Raw genomic sequence first — 17656 nt, 5'->3', positions numbered from 1 at the left:
CGCAGGCGGCGAGGGAGGCGGCGGGGACCGGCGGCCGCGGCGCCGGGAGAGGAGGGGGCGGCGGGCGCGGGCAAGTGAGTGACCGCGGCGGGCGGGCGGGCGGAGGCGGGAGGCGGGCGGATCGCGGCGCTCCGCTCCGCCCCGCCCCGCCCTGCCCGGTGGCGCCCGGCTCCGGTAGCGGTTGCTCTGCGGCGCAGGGGCTCGGCGGCGCGCTCGGCGCTGCCCGGTGCGTGCGGGGGAAAGAAGGCGGGCGGGCCCCGGGGAGCGGCGACGGCGACGGTGGGAGCTCCCGCGAGGAGGGCGAATCGCTGATTCCTGCCGGTGAGGCGACGGGGGCGGGGTGGGCGGTCCGCACCCCCCTCCCTCCCTCCTTCCTTCTCCTCCCCCGGCTCTCCCCGCGCCGGTGCCCCCTCCCTCCCTCCTTCCCTCCCCAATTCGGTCGGTGCTTCACCCCCCCGCCCCCTCTCCCGCCCTCCTCGCGCGGCCGCAGGGCGGGGGCGGCGCGGCGGGGCCGGCCGGTCGTGGGCAGGGCGGGGAGCGCGGGGACCTTGTGCGCTCGGCGAGCGAACGAGCGGGCGGCGTCAGGTTCACGGGCGCCTCGTCCTGGCCCCCGGCTGGCGGCTGTGTCGGCCCCACGGCGCAGAGGTAAGCGCAGCGGCGGATCGGGGCGTTTCTCCTCCCGGTTGGCCGACCGGGGCGGGCAACAGCGTGGCGGCAGGTGCAGCGTCGCTCCGCTCCCGCCGCGGGGCTGCGAGCCGTGGCCGGGCTCGCTCGGGGGGGCGGCGTGGTCAGAGGGACCGGGTGCCGCGCTCCCGGGCTTTCGTCGGTTCTCCCCGCAGGTAACCGGAGCGTGCACCTGGCCGCCGCCGGGTAAGCCGGGACATGGCGTGACCTTGAGGGCAGCAGATGCGGGGCTGAGCCGCCGCGGAAGCGCACCGCCACACCGTCGGGGACCCCGCGGCCGGACACGGCCGGCACGCCACGGCCCTGCAAGCTCCCGGCGGGCGGGCGCGCACACGCCGTGGATTAAGGTGGTGCTCAGCCCCCGCTGTCTGCCGGGTTAAGTAGCTGGGATTAGCCCGCTGCGGCAGCACGACACCGACATCCCGGGCACTTCGCCGCCCCGCGGGGGCTGGGAGCCCGGCACCCGCGCAGCCTCCCCCGCCGCCTCCCTACCTCCCTCGCCTGCCCGCCGCGCCCCCAGGGCGCTGTTTTTGGCCGCGTCTGAGTCGTACGCAGCTTTCCGTCGGAGCGGACGGGCTGGTTTGATTTATTGATGCCTGGCCGGGCTGCTCATCGACCGGCGCGGACGAGGAAGGGATGCGGCACCACTTCGGGTGCCGGGAGAGCGAAGCCCTTGCGGGCGTTTCGCCGCGGGTGAGCCTGTCCCCGCTCGGGGCCGCTCCGCGGTGGGAAGCGCCTCTAACGGCGGTGTCATCCTCGTCCCAGCGGTGCGTGTAACCTTTGGCTGCCGCACCACGTGAGTTAGGGAGCGGGCTGGAGCCTCCGCCGGGGATGGCTGGCCGCTGTCGAGCGCGGGAGGCAGCGCTCGCAGTGGGGCTGCGTGGGGTGGGTGTCCCCGCCGCCGTCTGGCCTGGCTTCCTGCCGAGCCCCATGGTCAGTCGTTAAAGGCTGAAGTCGGAAGGACTTACGATTTCAAGAGAGAGATCTCATGAAAAGAGGTCTGTGGTCCCCGGGAGCGTTTCCTTTAGAGCACCCGTGCGAGTGCTGTTCACGAGGGGCAGGAAGGGGCTCAGCCTGAGCCCAGGGAAGTGTTTTAAGAAACGGAGAGCTGCGGTGGAGTCTGTCCCAGGGTTCGCAGCCTGAGGGGCAGTGTATTAGTTCAGCTGTAACAGGCGTTTGTGTAGTGCTGTGCATGATCCATACTGCACAGAAATATTTTTTACGTTTGACTTTTAAAACTAGCGGCTGGTGACGACAGACATGAACAGTAACAAAATTTCGGTGGCTTTTTCCGTGTCGTTTTAAGATCCCCGTTGTAGAAATCCTTAAATACCTGTTTTACGTGGCATTTGTAAATTTGTAACTTCAGTTGGTGAGGCTTTCTTCTCAAGGTCTGTTCAGAAGGAACTGGTGATTATACCTTAATGCTGTGTCTGAAACCGGCATTCAGAGAACGTTTGCGGGTGTCTCGCCTCCCAGTGCTTGAGAGGTGACTGGCTAGGTGACTATTCAAATCCTGTCCCTTCTTAAAAGTCAAGTTCCAAGCCCACTGTAGTTGTGAAATACCTTCCATCATTAGTGGTTGCCAATCTTGATTTCCTGGGGAGTGAAGTGAGTGTGACTTTGGAAAACGACCGCCAGTTGAAAGGCTGCTAAGTCTCTAAAACATTCCTGGGTCCTAATGAATTTGGGTTAAAATAACGTGTTTAAGTGCTTGGAAAGGTGTTGGCTAGATAACTTGCCAATTCCTTGGTTCATGATACTGTGTGTTCAGAAGGTGGTAGCTGTAGCAATAGCCAGGGCTCCCTTTTTTTCAGCTGTTTGTTGGCGCTTTTCAAGGATTTCTTCCAAACATCACAAATAGTGAATTCCAATAGAAGTAAACTTGTGTATCTTTAAACTATTGGCTCTTCTGGCAGGGATAGCTTCCAATGTACTAGGACTTTAATACTTATGGCATAATGAATGGAAACTCTCGGTGTCAGTGGAAAAAGTGGTCACTGAATTCAGTGAGGAAAAAAACTCATATACTTCAATGTGAAATTTTCGGTCTGGAAGAGCATCGTTGTGTGGTTCGATTTATTGCTGCTCCTACTGATGATTATGGTAACTGACCCAGGCTGAGTTAGCTGAAGGAAACGTGAATCCTGTGTTGTGTACAGATACTTGCAGGTTTTCCTAATCAGTGTTCCTATGTCAGTGCTAAATTGCAACATTATTACTTCTATCCACTCAAAGAAAAACGCATGGAAAGCCATGTGTATTATTAAAATGATACAAGTTGAAACTAATTTTAAAGGGAATTTTGGATGTACTATTTGTAAGCACACATACTGTGACCTCTGCATATTAAGCAGATTTTTTTTTTAATTTAAAGCAGAAAACAAGACTTCCGTGCCATTAGCATTGACTAAACTGTATATCAGTTTCTTACACAAAGTTGCATTATCTACAGATAGTATACAAGAAAAGGATCCCTATTCATGTAATACATATTCAGATAATAATCTGGGGGTAATCCTGCAAATTAAAATCCACTGTAGTCTAAAGGTAGAAACTCATTTAGAAAGTCACTCTTGTGGATCACAATATAGAGAATTTCTGTCAGCTGTTAAAATTGTGAACCTCTAAACTGTGTTGTAGAAAGCTTCAAAGGAAATTGAGAGGCTTGAAAGTGCCCTGTAGCAAAGGCACAAAGGTCTAGTAATTACTACTGTTATCTTTATTTTAAACTGTTTGAATTTATTTGGAAAGAAGAATGTGATAAATGGGAGGTAATAATGAGATGATACTAAGAAGGAAGAAACCTAGGCTGCATGTGCAAAAGCCACCTCTGAAACAGATACTTTGGAACAATTAACTTCACCAACATTTAAGATTTTAGAGCTGGGAACTTACTATTAACTGACAAGTTCATAATGAACCTGCAAAACAATCAATAACATGCCAAAGCAAGCAAGTCTCCCCTGACATGGGGGTGGACAAGATAACCTAAAGTATCTTCGAACTCGAATTTCTTCCATTAAGGTAGACTAAATATTAATGGCATTCTTTACCACTGAAATGTGACCTCAGTAATGTCTTTCGGTGTTTGAACTCTTTATTTTTATATATATGTTCTCCTCTGTTTTTAAAGGGAAAATAGTACTAGTGCAAAAAGGGATTTGTGTTTTATTGAAAGGTGATGTCAGGTTTCAGTTAACAAAATTTAATGCAGAATAACGAACAGCTATGATTAGTCCCGGGCATTTAAAAGTAAATATCTTTTGAGAAATAAGGAAGACTGCTTGAATCTATAAGAGATCTCTATTATAGAAATACATGCATACTTTATTACAAAGGGATCAATAAAATTGCAGTAATAGTCTTAAATTTGTATTCTGTAGTATTTTCTACTTGTCTTAAAATAAGTAATAATAATAAGACTTGTTAAAAGTTGCAGTTAAGGAGATAAGGATCTTTCTCTATAGAGTATTTTAATTAAAAACTAGATAAAATCTAGGAGTTGCAGAATTGTGTTCAAAAAGCTAGGATTGGCTCTGCCTACTGGCTTTCTAGAGTGTGTGCAATGGTCACAATCAGGTTTGGTGTGGTTTTTTTTTTTTTTTTTTTTTTTTTTTTTTTTTTTTTTTTTTTTTTTTTTTTTCCTTCTCTTCTCAAACCTGTTAAATTTTCTCTGAAGACATTTTTATTTCTTCTTGCAAAGTTTAACAGATCGAAGTACCAGGGAGGCAGGAGAGACGAGGTGATACTGTTGCTGGTTTGAAAAAGAGAAGTGAACCTGTGATGCTTTATGTAGAGGATGGGTATGTCTAATAAGCATTAAGATTTACTACTTTAATTCAAAATAGCTTGCCTTTATGAAGATTGGATTCCTTCACTGTTCAATATCTAATGTTTGTCTTCTCCTAACTTAGGCTTCAGTTAGCTGAAAAGACCGTATTCATTAATTAGAATGATTAGAAAGTAAGAATTTTTTGTTTGTGAAGCCCTCCAAACATCTGTTAAAACATGTGAAAAATTAAAATGTGTTCAGCAGTTTCACACAAAAGATGTAAGCAATGATAATGAGCAGTATAGAAGGAAGATTTCCAGGAGGTGACATGTACAATGAAATCAACAGGCAAAATATTAGACTAACCCATCTTGGAACAGTTGCACCTACTCACACAGAATGTAATTTCTGCACAAACACATGGTATTGTCCAGTTTGTCTTTTATTTTTAAATTATCAGGCTTTCAAATACAGTTAATTAAAATGAATTTCTAGTTTTCATGACAGTTTTCACTTGATATGGCAGTGTCTTTCAAGGATCTGTCTGTTCAAGCTATTGATATTCCAGTAAACGTTATGAAAATTATTTCTGCTGCCACTTATAAATCTTACTCTAACTGACAGATGACAGCAGGAGGTGTTATTAGTTTAATTTTGGTGAATTGCAAAGTAGGTATGAGGCTTTCTCCATTGGTTTTTCAAAGGTCTTGTGGGAGAAGAAATTTAAGGAAAATGTAGGAGGCATTTAAAAAAGAAATCAGAAATAGATCTGAAAATAAATATAACTTATTTTTTTTGTCCAGTAAGAGATAATATGTAATTGCTATTACAAAGCAGACAAATAACATCTGCCTTGCCTTTGAAGGGGAATGGACTGAGAAAGAAAATCTATTCCTCCTTACTGGTGTTTGCAGCTGTACTGTGCAGTTAAAGAGTGCATTTTGAGGATGACATTTGATAAACTTTGGTGCTGGCCAGTAAGTCTGGCTGGTTCTGCCACTTACAGCATGACCAGTCTCAGCACTAGGGGTAGCCGTGGCTTTTTGTTGGCTATAATCTGATGCTGCTTTGTAGAAAAGAGTTAGGTGTCTGCATGGCCTCATATTTACAGTGGATTTCAGTGGTTTACATGTCTCCTTTTTTCAAAATATTGTGTATGAGCTGGATGTTGCCTTAATTCCCAGTGAACACAGGAAACACCATGTTATTAAAACACACTTCTAGGGGCCTATCATTTGTAATCTGCTACCCTTACTTGTGCCCTTATATTCACAGAAAGATAAGGTAGCAGCAGGGAAAACAACGCTATTGCTTTCTCACCGCTTGGTGTACAGTGTCTGGTCAGAGGAGGCCCAGGATGTACCATGTTCTGCATAGTTGATAGCAACAAACCCCAACTCAAGGCAGGAAAGATGATTCAGCTCACTCTGCTTGAAGCAGCTTCAGGGATGTGTACCCAAAGGGTTGTAGTGGTGTGCTCTTTTTCTGCTTATGTCTCATTAAAACTTTTTTTCATTAAAACTAATTTTAAGATTTTTGAATCAAAGATGAACTTAATCTCCTTTACATTACATACAGCAGTGAAAAATCAAGTGCTCTTTGCTGGAGCATTACAAATGTGCCCTTATGTGGAAATCACATAACTTTTTTTGTGCTTGTTATTTGACCAGTGACTGGTGGCTTGTCTGCATGGCTCTTTCAGGATTGCCCCTGTGTCCCTGCAAATACAAGGATGTGTTGCTTGTGGTGTGTATTTTGGCTTCTGTCTAGATTTGAAATAAAACAACTGGTGACTCCATATGGGGAGAGAAGGAAGAGTCACTAGCTGTGTTTGATGGAGTTTTTGCACTGTAGAAAGTAATAACCGTAGTGCTATGATCTTTATTGAAATAAGGAACTAGGCTACTAGCAATAAAGAAGTCTGGTAGCTACAGCACTTTTTTTAAAAAGAATATTTGTAGAGTGTCCTAAAAAGTTGAAGGTGGTCACTGTGACTCTCCAAAAGCTTGGAAAACATTTCGTTTTGTATGGTAGGTGTTTCAAGAGATAAGAGTCTTCTAAGTCCCCATCAAAAGATTTGTTAGTCACTTCTGTTAATGTTTGATGCTTTTTTAATATTCCAGAGTTTTGTCAGACTTTTATGACGGCCTTCTGAAGCTGCTTGTTGATCAGCATAATCCAAGAGACTGAGGACAGAGAGAGTATCATTTGTAATTGCCTATTTGGCTTGTGACTTTGAGTGCAAAGTTTCACGGGCTGGCTGAGGTGGCGTCATGGCTACTTTCATTTCCATCCTAGGCTAACTGCAATAATGCCCCCCTCCTTTGTGCCATCTCTGCCACTTTGCCACTTTGAGTCTGCTCAGTGCACCACTAGATGCTTTGTTACAAAATCTTTGTGCACAAGCTGGTCTGTCCCAGGTGAGAAGTGAAGCTCATCTGAGGAAAGTAACACGAATCTTTGGATTGGTGGTTGGGAATATTCCTCCTTGTGCAGTTGTCACGTGAAACCATTCCCTGGAGAGCGTTAACCTTTTCACATGGGAGAACTTGAAGTTATTGTTTTGACAGTAGATGGGAGAGTGGTTTCAGTGCCAGTTTTCAACTAATGGTGTTTCATAAAAGCATATTTGGGTTAAAACACAGGAACTATATATGCCTAGGTGGTTTCTGATACTATAGTGGAGGAAAAGAAATTGTGCTTGTTGTGTTGAGCATCCAGACTTGCTTTCTGATGTTTTTACATCGAGAAGACTGAGTTGATAGTAATGATAAATGGGTAGAAAATGCAGCTGGTATGGTTAGCCCTTAAGCTGTTTAAGAAAGGGTGGTATTTTTGAATCTCTTCTAGTTATTTAGATCTAGTAGATAGTAGATCAGGATCTTAAAGTGTGTATTGAACAGGAGTTTTTTCACTTTCATCCAGGTGCTACTGCTATCAGTGTTGATACTGCACTTCAAATTGCTTTACATTGCTTGGATCTGCCAATTTTTCTTCACTTGGGACTAAAGCTAGTGCAGAACTTCATGAAGCCTATGGAACATAGTGCAAATCAATACTTAAATTAGAGCAGTGTCTACCAGCCTCACTCAGTTGAGACTGCATGAAACATGAAATGATTTAAACTGGCTGTCAGGGTCCGTGCCAGATGGCTTTCAAATATGCATAGTTGAGACTGACAGCTGGAGAGAGTGGGGAACGTGCTTTACCACTGCTAGCACAACTGCTTTACTTCTGCTTTATTAATAACGCAAATCATTTCAGCTTGTGTTCACCTACTTCTGCTCTCAAATCCATGCAGTTAACATTGACAGTGATTTTTTCTTATTCTGCAATGAGCTTGTTTTGCATAGTGAGACATCTCGACATCTTCACAAGAGTCTGCTTTCAGATGCATTTTGATAATAGGTAGATCTTGTTGTGGTGACTGCAGATCTAAGGATTTGTTCCTAAACTAGAGCTGCATTTCTAAAGTGATTTGAAAGAGATTTGGGAATAAAAGACTAAATTCTCTGGGATTTGAGAAAAGCATGGTCTCTTTCTGGAGTTGTGTGTATGTGTGTTGTTTACTGGTAGTGGAGGCACTTACAGTGGAGTTATCCTTCACATAAAGTCACCCACTCTGCAATGCATACCAGGTTATAGGAACCTTTTGAAAGAACTTTGGTAAAAACATGCACATCCAAAATTAAATACCAGCATATAAAGCAGTGGTACATGCTAAGTCTTGCTCATGAGTGAGTAATTTGTATATGGCTTTCTTTTTTTCTTGTTGATCCTGGTGCTACCAGGCACTAGACAGTAGCTCCTCAAACCATATTAGCAAAATGGTTTAGAAAAAGGTGTCTTGGTTGTGGGAAGTCTGACACCTAAAACTGTGTTGTGCTACCTTCTAAGACAGAAAATTGGTTTATCAGATGGAAAAATACAAGGGATGTATGCTTGAGGGGAGTGCTTCATATTTTCTGGGAAGATAGTTGCAACATTCTTGATAGATGAATCTCTCATTCCAAAACTTAAATGCTGAATTTGCATAGGCTCAAAGCTTTATATTTGCCTTCTATTGATGGTCAAATCTAAGGCTACAGAAATTAATACGGAGAATAAGGTTGTATATATAATCCTGGGCAAAATGCTTTGAACTGGACAAAGTTAATACATGTTACTTTAAAGCAGCGATTGTAAAACAGGCCAATTTCAAGCTCCTGATAGGGAGCTACCAAAGGCCCCTCCTGAGCATTACTGAGCTGACAAAGTAAAAACACTTCTGATGGGCTTTCCTCTTCACTGTCACAGTTGGCAGTAGCTGAAAATGGTGACGTGGTTGTAGGGCTACTGCATGGCCTAGATTCCTGGAGTGAGAGTGAACAGGAGAGCTGAGGCTGGCTGGCACCTGTACCCTACTGTGGGGAGGAGAATGCCTGTAGGAAAGGTCTTGGCCACCCTGCAGGACAGGGAGCCTGAGCCTGCTGCAGGGCTCTCCTGTGCTGCAAGAGCTGGCCCATGCTGGGCAGCATGAGCAAGAGTGTGACCAGTGGGTTTTGCCTTTAGTTGTGCTCGTGAGGCCACATCCAAAAATGGTGCCTTGTATTATGCACCTCTCCTGACAGTTGATGAGGGGCTGTCCTGCGGTGTGTGGGGAGAGGTAGAGTGTCGTGGATTTGCTTGACCTGGAAAGGGGAAGGCTAAACAGGGACCCTGGTGATGATCTGTAGTGGGGCCTTGCAGGGCAGGTGCAGCTAGGCTCATCTTTTTCCCAGAATGAGAATAGGGGTGTGGAGAAGAGCTTCCATGATTGACTTGAGCTGGTGAGGCCTGTGCTGGCTGGAAGGGGCAGTCCCTGTCACTGTGACCTTCTGGAGGAACTGCTGGTGTTGCTGCTGTCTTCCTTGTCACCGGCTCTCATCTAGGGCTGTCCCCTGACCTTGAGGTCAGGTGAGCGGCAGTGCTGGCTCAGGGCTGTACCTTCTGGCAGTAGCACAGGCTTGGGTAGTCCTAAACTAACTGTGAAGCCACATCCTTCCTCTTGCTCTGACATGGTAGTGCAGCTGCTTGATATGCGAGTTCAGCCCAGCCGACTGTGCTTAACTTTGTCAGAGCAATCCTGGCCACTTACATAAGCGTCTTAAAAAACTGAAACTAGTCACTCTGGGCTGCTTCTGTTGCTCAAGCGACGCAAGCGCATCCGAGATGAGATTCATGTGACTATTTTAGATCATGTCCTAGGTGCCTAAATTTAATATTTTGATATTTATGTTTTAATTTTTCCATTGCCTATTTACAAAAAGCACCTGAAGTGCCTACCTTAGAGGTAGGTGTTCCCATTTGGCCAGGTGAATCTTGCATATGATGGAAGGAATGTAAAGTTTTAACCCATGAAATATGCACTGGCTTCAGAACTTGAGGTAGACCCTTCAGGGGTTGAAAACCGGTGATGGGGAAGAGCACAATTTCAACACTGACTTTTAAAAAAGCTCTTGCATCTGCTGCAGGCTGTCTATTACCAATTATTGAAGTATTAAATCTTGGAGAGTGATTAATGTTAGAATCAGTAGTTGTTCAGCTGTGTACTAAATGGAAGGGTTTCAGGTTAAAAACTGAGATAACAAGAAGCCTCTGTCAATTCTTGAAGGCAGCTGTAGTAATTCTAAAGTATAAAATTCTGTGGAATGCTGTAAAAACTTCACCGAGAGGGAAGTGCTCATGTTTCAAGGGGCTTTTCAGCCCTTTCCACCACACCCTACTTACTTTATATAAATGGATCATGTGTCTTAACTTGCTGATTAGAAGCCTAATGTCAGCCTCTCAAATGTAAAGTGTGTTAGAAACATGGTTAGTTGGGAGCTTAGCAAGGCTCCAGTTGCCGGATGAATTAGAATTTGTGGTATATTTCCTGTGAGCATGGTTTCATATTTGCTTCACTCAAGCAGGTTCAGTGTAGTTCTGTGCTGTATTTTGAGCTGGCACTGGCATTGGATTATCTGTGTGGTGAGTCTGGTTAGACAACCATTCTGCCTGGAAAGAAAAGCATTTTTACTATCTGTATAAGCTTTTTGTGTACCTGCAGGACCTTCACTGTTGTCACAAAAGACTGCAATGACTTGGGGAAGGAAGGGATGATCAGAGTGGTTGGTATGCATCCCGATACTTGATCATTACCATGCTTGTGATGGAAGAAGCATGGCTTTCCTTGCTGTGGTTGCTCTGCATAGAACGTATTGAGCAGCCTAGCTGGAGTCCTGGGAACCACACAGGCACAGCACGTGAATGGAGAACACTGCAGGAGCTCTGAGTTTCAGCAGCAAAACTGTGAGGTGGCTTTGTTGCATGATAGGGGTAAAACTTTTTAGTCAGCTATAAAATATCTTGTAAGCTCTGTAAGATGGGAGCCAGTTCAGCCCACTCTGACTTACTAATTTTGTGAATCTGCCACGTGAAAACAAAGCTGAGAAGTGAATGCCACTTTCATGTAGATGGGGAGAAGAAACAGCCATTTAATTTGCTGAAGGGTGGTTTTTCTATTTTTGAAACCTGAAACAAGTGAAGGCTAAATTATGTAGCTACAGGCACATTCTTCTTTGGTAGGTAGTAATCAAAATCTAATGATTCAAGCTGTCAAAGCTTTTTAAAGTTCATGTGAAGTTTAAGTTGGTGGAAATTTATCTTTTCTTTGGGAGGAGGAGTGTTTTGCTGTTCCTCTAGAGGAAACTTTGGGACAAAGGCATTTATTGCACTTGTATGAGTTTCTCATATACAAACTTCTAAATAGTGAAATTTGGAAATAGCCACCCCAAAAAATTATTTGATAAAAGCTTAAGATTGGAAAGAATTTTATATGACCTTAGCCCCATAGCAACAAGAAACGTGGACTTTATTTAAGGAAAAAATAAAAATCTAGTTGATTTTGTAAATTAAAAAATGTGGGTGTCTGTGTGAGGAGTTTTTGCTGGGGAGGTATTTTGTCTCATGTTGGCCTAGAGTTTTGGGTTCACCTCCATGTGATGGTAACAAGCTATCAATCTGCCTTGTCAAAGCCTATTTCCCTTTCCAAAACTGTTTCCACAGCCGCCGCTGCATCAACACTGTTCAGTCATAATTGTCAACTCCAAAGCAGGCTGATCAATGGAAATTCTAAATAAAGCAGCAGAGCTCTTGCCTCAGAGGCTGTGTAAAACCAGATTTTCCAGGAGCTGCGTGGCTCTGTGAATATCAGCAGAAAAGTTTGCTGTTTGTTACCTTCTAGTCCAACACTCCTATGTGACTTCCTGGCTCCTTTGCTTGAGGTTGTCTTGAACTCTTGAGTTTTTCAGCTTGTCTTCCAGGTGAAGTTGTTTTCTAAGAAATGGAATACTAAAAGGGTTTAGTTTTTCAGAAACTGAGAAACAGCAGAATCGATAGGAATAAAAACTTGAATTGCAGCTATGATGGTTTTGGTTGTTGAGGTTTCTTGATTTTTTTTTCCTTCTTTTTTATGCGTATGAAGCATCAGACCTTATGGTACTTGGTAGTACGGTTAGAGTTGCTCCTGGCATTCATCAGGTATGAGACTTTTAAGATGTGACAGCTGGTTGAAGATCAGAAACAAAACACCAACTCTACTGCCCATTGACATACATGTCTATGAAAGACCGAGGAAGTTCTTGGCATGCTTTAAACTAAGTGCATTAGATTTGCAGGCACAGCTCTTTTAGTGCTTTCTTACAAGGTATCTTTTTCACAGCTGATAAGTAAAATGATGTCTGTACTCCCTCTGCTGGCTCTGCAAAAGTAGCTTTCATGAGCTTAAATAGCTGAGTAGCACCTCTTACAAATATGCCTGTGTGTAATTCTGAGTTAAGAACACTTTAATGAATAGAAGAGGGATTTTCCTGAAAAATGGGTCAACAAATAGTTGCTGAAAGCTAATCAGGTGTCTCAGATGCTATCTCCTGCTATAATGGTAAACACTGGTGTTGTATATACCTTTGTAATTGTAGTCTGATCTGTTTTTGTGTATCAACAATTGGATGGGGCTGTCCATTAAAATACTTGTACATCTAGTTATACATCTAAGCACCACTTTTATAGGTATTGTGTTCTATATGTACATGAGGAGCTATAATTAGAAGCCTCACATGGGGGAAGAAAACTTAGCTACTTCCATGAAGTGCCAAATACCTTTATTTACTTATTCTGAGACTACTTGTTTCTTTCTATGTGAAGAGATATTCAATATAAAAATTCTCAGCCAGAATGGAAGAAATTTGGGCTTGAACAAAGTCTTGATATATATAGATATTATGAACATAATCAAAACAATTGTACTTGAAAGTCGATAGACATCTTAACATGCCAATGTAGTTAATTCTGTTATCTTGTTTTCTGATTATTCTATTATACTGCTGCTCTGGTGGTTTTTAGTTCGTGGAATTTGGTGACAATTTAACAGTTTCAGAGAACTAAAAGGGTAACCGTCCCTAATATACTGGTCAGTAGCCAGATAAGTGGAATAATAAATCAAACAGCCTTTTTACCATTTGCTAATTCAAAACATCTCTGAACAAGAACCTTTGAGCCTTGTGATGTAGAGTCTCGCTCCTGGTTGTGAAGTCTGAGGAGATTTTCTGGATTTTTGACCCTGCAAGATGCATTTCCTGGAAAACAGTCTTCTGTCCTGACACTTCACTTGTATAATTCATAACTGTCAAATATTCCAGAACAGTAAAACTACTGTGCAAACTCAATAAAGAATTCAGTGCAGCCACTGTAGTTCCTTCTGTTGAATTTCTCTTTGGGTGTACCTGTGGCTGGCTGCAGATATCTTCAGGCTTTGCTCTATTGTGAAGGGACTGTTTGGCTGCAAAAAAAACCAGGCAGTTGCCCAGGTTTTCACACAGGTATTATAACAAGTCATCTTCTCACAGCAAGTGCATTCTCTCTACCAAATATGCTCTTCTTCCCCTGCTATTGTGGATTAAGTTCTTAAAGTTTATCCCTGTGACTTGGCTTATGATCAGAATTCAGAGTTTTACTGCCATGGTCAATATTTTTTTTTTTTTAATGTCCAAATTTCTATTTTAATAATCATGTAAGTTGACAAGCGACCTAAAACTTGTGGACCTCCATAATTTAGGTCATTAAATTTAGCTTAGCTATGTCTGCCTTCAACCCTGGTCTTGTCAAACAAGAATAATAGAGAATTCTCCATGCACAGAGAAATGCATCAATACGCTTCAGAAATCTCCAAATCAAGGAGTCAGAGAATCCTGATCTTAAAATATCCTAAAATAGTATAATAGCTTGGTTTAGGCTTCCTGTGGGCAATTTTGCTGTGATGTAATTGCTTAAATACTTGAAAATATTTGCTCTGTGAAAAATACTTTGTGACAGCTGATGGCTTATTTCAATAATAATTGCTCAACAACAAGGTAATGTTTTAGTAACTACCTACTTTTTCAGTTTTAAGGAAGAAAGCTGTCTTGAAAGCTGTTTAGCTTAATTATGTGCCTGAAGCGTCACATGTCAAACTAGATTGTGACTTTGACAGACAGCTATGTAACTGCCTAAAATTGTTTGTTCTTTTACACTTAGTTTGATTCTGGATTCTGACTGTGTATTCTTTGATCACATTGCTGACTTCCTTTATTGGATAACTATTCTCAACTGTTCAAATGCCAGCAAAATTAGTTATTCCACCACCACCCCAAACCCACTCTTCCCCACCCAAAAAAACCCAAACAAAACCCCAAACAAACCAACGTCTTCCCTAATTTCATGTTGTATTGGTTGGAGCAGAAGATTTCAAAGGCGATAGATACATGTGCAAAAATCTTGACTACTGTAGCAGGGGTTTGACACACTAAGTAGCAACTTGCTATTAGTAATCTAGAGCAAGCTACTGGTAACAAGTCTGAGTGCAACATGTAAAACTACGTATAAACTTTCAGCATAATGCATGTTTGTTTTTCTTCTGAGAGTGAACTGGGAACAATGTTAATAAGCTGTGCTGCTATGTCTGAATAAACATGAAGAAGATTTAGGAGTCCATTGGTATAAATGTTTGTCTCTCTCAAAACATCCCTTTCTTTGAGAAAAGGAGGAAATGGAAAACAAATGTAAAATAATGGAAGTAAAATCAAATTAAGAAGTTAATAGGTTAGAGACCATTGTGGAACTTGGCTGTCAATCTGCTTGTCATGGTGTACAGATTTGAATTCCTGTGTAACTTAAGCCAAATTCATAACAACTTTGAAATGAGGTGTATGATTGGTTTTCACTGTGTAGGACTTTTCATTAAGTTTCACTTCGTCTTCCTTACCAATGTTTTCCTTACCTCAGGTCTGAAAGTGTGAATAACAAGTCTGCTACTTGTTACTAGCAGATTTCATACTTGCACCAGTTTTTAATAAGTCTTATCTACATCAAGTAGGTTTGGGTTTGTTTTTTTTTTTTTTTTTTTTTTTTTTTGTTTGATTTGAAAGGCTACCAAAATAATGCTTAATTGTAGAGGTTTTCAGATGGCTTCTTTCTTTATTTCCCTTGACCAGCTAATTAAAATAAATCATCCTTAATGGGACTGAAAAGCAGGTTTTTGGAGAACAGTTTTACCACAGCTGCTCCCTAGTAGTCTGCATTCTCTTCTCCAAGAAGACGTGTCCTTCAGGCTTAAGGGTCTATTAAAAATGCTGAGGAACCAGCTGGATACCATCCTTTGAGGGAAACAGGGATACAGGAGTGTGCTTAGGAAAGTGGAGCAATAGGAACAGAGAAGGAATCTCCCAAAATTACCTTAAGAATGACTGAGCCCCTAACTGTGGGAGTTTGGGTAATTCGTGTTTTATTTTGCTTCGTGGTGCTGTGTCATTTTTTGTTTGTTTCATGATACTTGATATTTCCAGTCACTTCTCTCCACTGGAGTAATAGGCATTTCACTGAGTATTACTGGCCTCAGGCTAGAGGAAGCTCTTGTCTTCCTTACTCTGCTTTATCTGCATGCTGCATAAGAGAAATTTGTGAGTTGCAGGGTTTAGATTAAAAATATAGTTGGCTTCTGACTTAACAAGAGTTGGTCTGTGAGCCCCTACTCAGCTGTATAGTGAAAGAATCTCATGCTGAGCCGAGATGTGATACAGTCAGACGTGCAATGGCGCTGGTCCTTTGAGGAAGACTGTTGGAAGCCATGAGCTGAACATACAAATCTTGATTATTTAAGGAGTTTGTGGCATCAGCGGTGATAACATGCACAAATTCAGCAAGATGCTTGAAGTTTGTCACTTGAGTGGAGAAGCTGATACTGCCTTTACCAATTCCCTTTCCTCAGAGATACTGTGTGCCTTTGGTTATCACTAGAAACAGAATGATTGCTAAAGTTGCACACTGTTACAATGTCTAAAACCAACACTTGTGAGAAGTAGCTTTGTGTAGAAGGAACAAAATATGTCTGACTTTGTTGAGTCAGAATGATGATCTGTAGTCTCCATGGGTGGGTAGGCTCTTGGCCCTGAGGGTCAGCTGCAGTTGAACTATGAATATTTAGCTGCGCCAAATGCATTAGGCTCTCAATCCAGATACCATCTTTTGGAAGGACAAATATTAAGCTTGTTAAACTAGCAATTACTACTGAGGATTCAGAGCTGCCTCATCAGAAGACTTGACGCTTTGCTGCGTATGCCAAAGGTAGTTATGCTCCAGGCATCTGAGTGCCTGTGGGTTTGCCACTTCAGTTCTCTAGCCTTGTGCTTTCATAGGGCAGGGGAGTGTAGGGAGTCTAACAGCTGATTCTCAGCACTGAGTAAGTTTGGCTGGTTGCAGTGCAGTTCTTCAAGGCATGGCCTTTCCCTACCTGGGGCACTTTAGCCAGAGCTAAATTAGATGCCTAGCTTTCTCATAATTTGAATGATTGCTGATTAGACTGGAAGCAGAGCTGTTTGCAAAGTGCCTTAGGACCCACTGATGCTAGTGAAGACTTAAAGCCTTTGGTTTATGGGAAACTGGAGAAGGGATTTCCTTTACTGTGTGGCATAGAACTTACAAATATTATCATGGAGCATGGTTTTATTTGCATTTTTCCTGAGCTGCTTTCTTTATTCTAATTAATTAATCAATGTCTTTGTAATCTCATTAATCTAAAGAGTTACGCACAATAAAGTTCTTCACAACTGAATACTTCAGAAATGAAGCTGTGATTATTAATTGCACGTAGCCAGTTTGTATAGCAATTTTATATAGCCTACTAAAACTGAGAAATTAATTAAATTTACTAAATCTGCTTGAGCCATCATCTGACAGTCAGTTGAATTTGCTGCTCAGTCTAAACAAACAAGTGTCTGCCCTTCATTGAAAAGTGATGTACCATGCTATTTGTTTAGTGTCACGTCACTTGGCTTGTGTCCTGGGTTTGCTCAACCCACTACAACTTGAAATAACAGATGGAAGAGGAACCTTTCCTTGAAGGGAGCTTTAATGTTATCTTAAAGATTGCAGCCATATAGTTCCATGATAAAGATGCTTCTAGCATTAGCTGAATGTGTATCTTGTCCCTTCTGCTGTTATATCCACATTGCTTGTATGACTTCTACAAATAAATGAGCCCCTCCTGGTGTCTTGTGGGAAAACTTGTTCAGACAGTAGAAATGCTGCTGTATGAGTTTTTTTACTGAGGTGGGGGAGATCCTTTTTGGATTATAGCTTTCTGCATCACATGGCTACAAGTAGCCCACTCACAGATGTAGAGCCACGAAACGCATGGCTACCATCACAGCTAGTGGGGGAGTGGAGGCTTGGGAACATGGCATGGTGCTTTCTTTCTCCTTGGATCCTGGAGCAGGGCAGATTTCATGACTAGAAGAAGAATTGTTTTAAAAGATCATAGAAGTACGTGGAGAAAGCAAGAGCAGTGAAAAGAAGAGAAAAGCATTAGTGAAGGAAGAAGTGCCAAAACCATTTGGAGTTCTGTATATCCCATGAGAGATGGACTCAGAGCAGGACCCAAACTGAAATACCCTCTCTCAGTGGCTGAGGTGCTGTAAAGAAGAGTAGAAAAGCACACAAGAAGTGTGTGTTCTGGGCCCGGGGTTGCCTGTGTGGCTGTTGCAACAGCAGACCTCCCATACTCTATTACTTCATTAATGCAGTTGGCAGAGTTGATGGCTCTTCCCAATGCAAAAGGATAAGGGTGGCAGGTGTAAGTTGCAGTGTTGTTAGTGTCAAATAATGAGA

At 42.9% G+C, this 17656-nt stretch overlaps 1 protein-coding gene across 3 annotated transcripts in view; it reads left to right on the top strand.

Moving 5' to 3' along the window:
- The first annotated feature begins 232 nt into the window (after nt 1-232).
- Nucleotides 233-17656, top strand: part of ATP2B1 (ATPase plasma membrane Ca2+ transporting 1) — a 59710-nt gene continuing 42286 nt past the window's right edge. For 2 of the 3 annotated variants that reach the window (XM_066183361.1, XM_066183362.1), the window contains exon 1: nt 234-321. The gene's annotated coding sequence lies outside the window, so the exon portion shown is untranslated. Of the gene's footprint in view, nt 322-17656 lie in introns of all 3 variants that reach the window. The other variant, XM_066183363.1, reaches the window with a different exon arrangement.

The sequence above is a fragment of the Chamaea fasciata genome, unplaced genomic scaffold, assembly GCF_029207755.1.
Source record: "Chamaea fasciata isolate MVZ Bird 193981 ecotype frontalis unplaced genomic scaffold, bChaFas1.0.hap1 SCAF_5, whole genome shotgun sequence".
Taxonomy (NCBI): Eukaryota; Metazoa; Chordata; class Aves; order Passeriformes; family Sylviidae; genus Chamaea; species Chamaea fasciata.
Note: the sequence above shows the minus strand (reverse complement) of the source record. Positions and strands in the feature narration are given on the sequence as shown.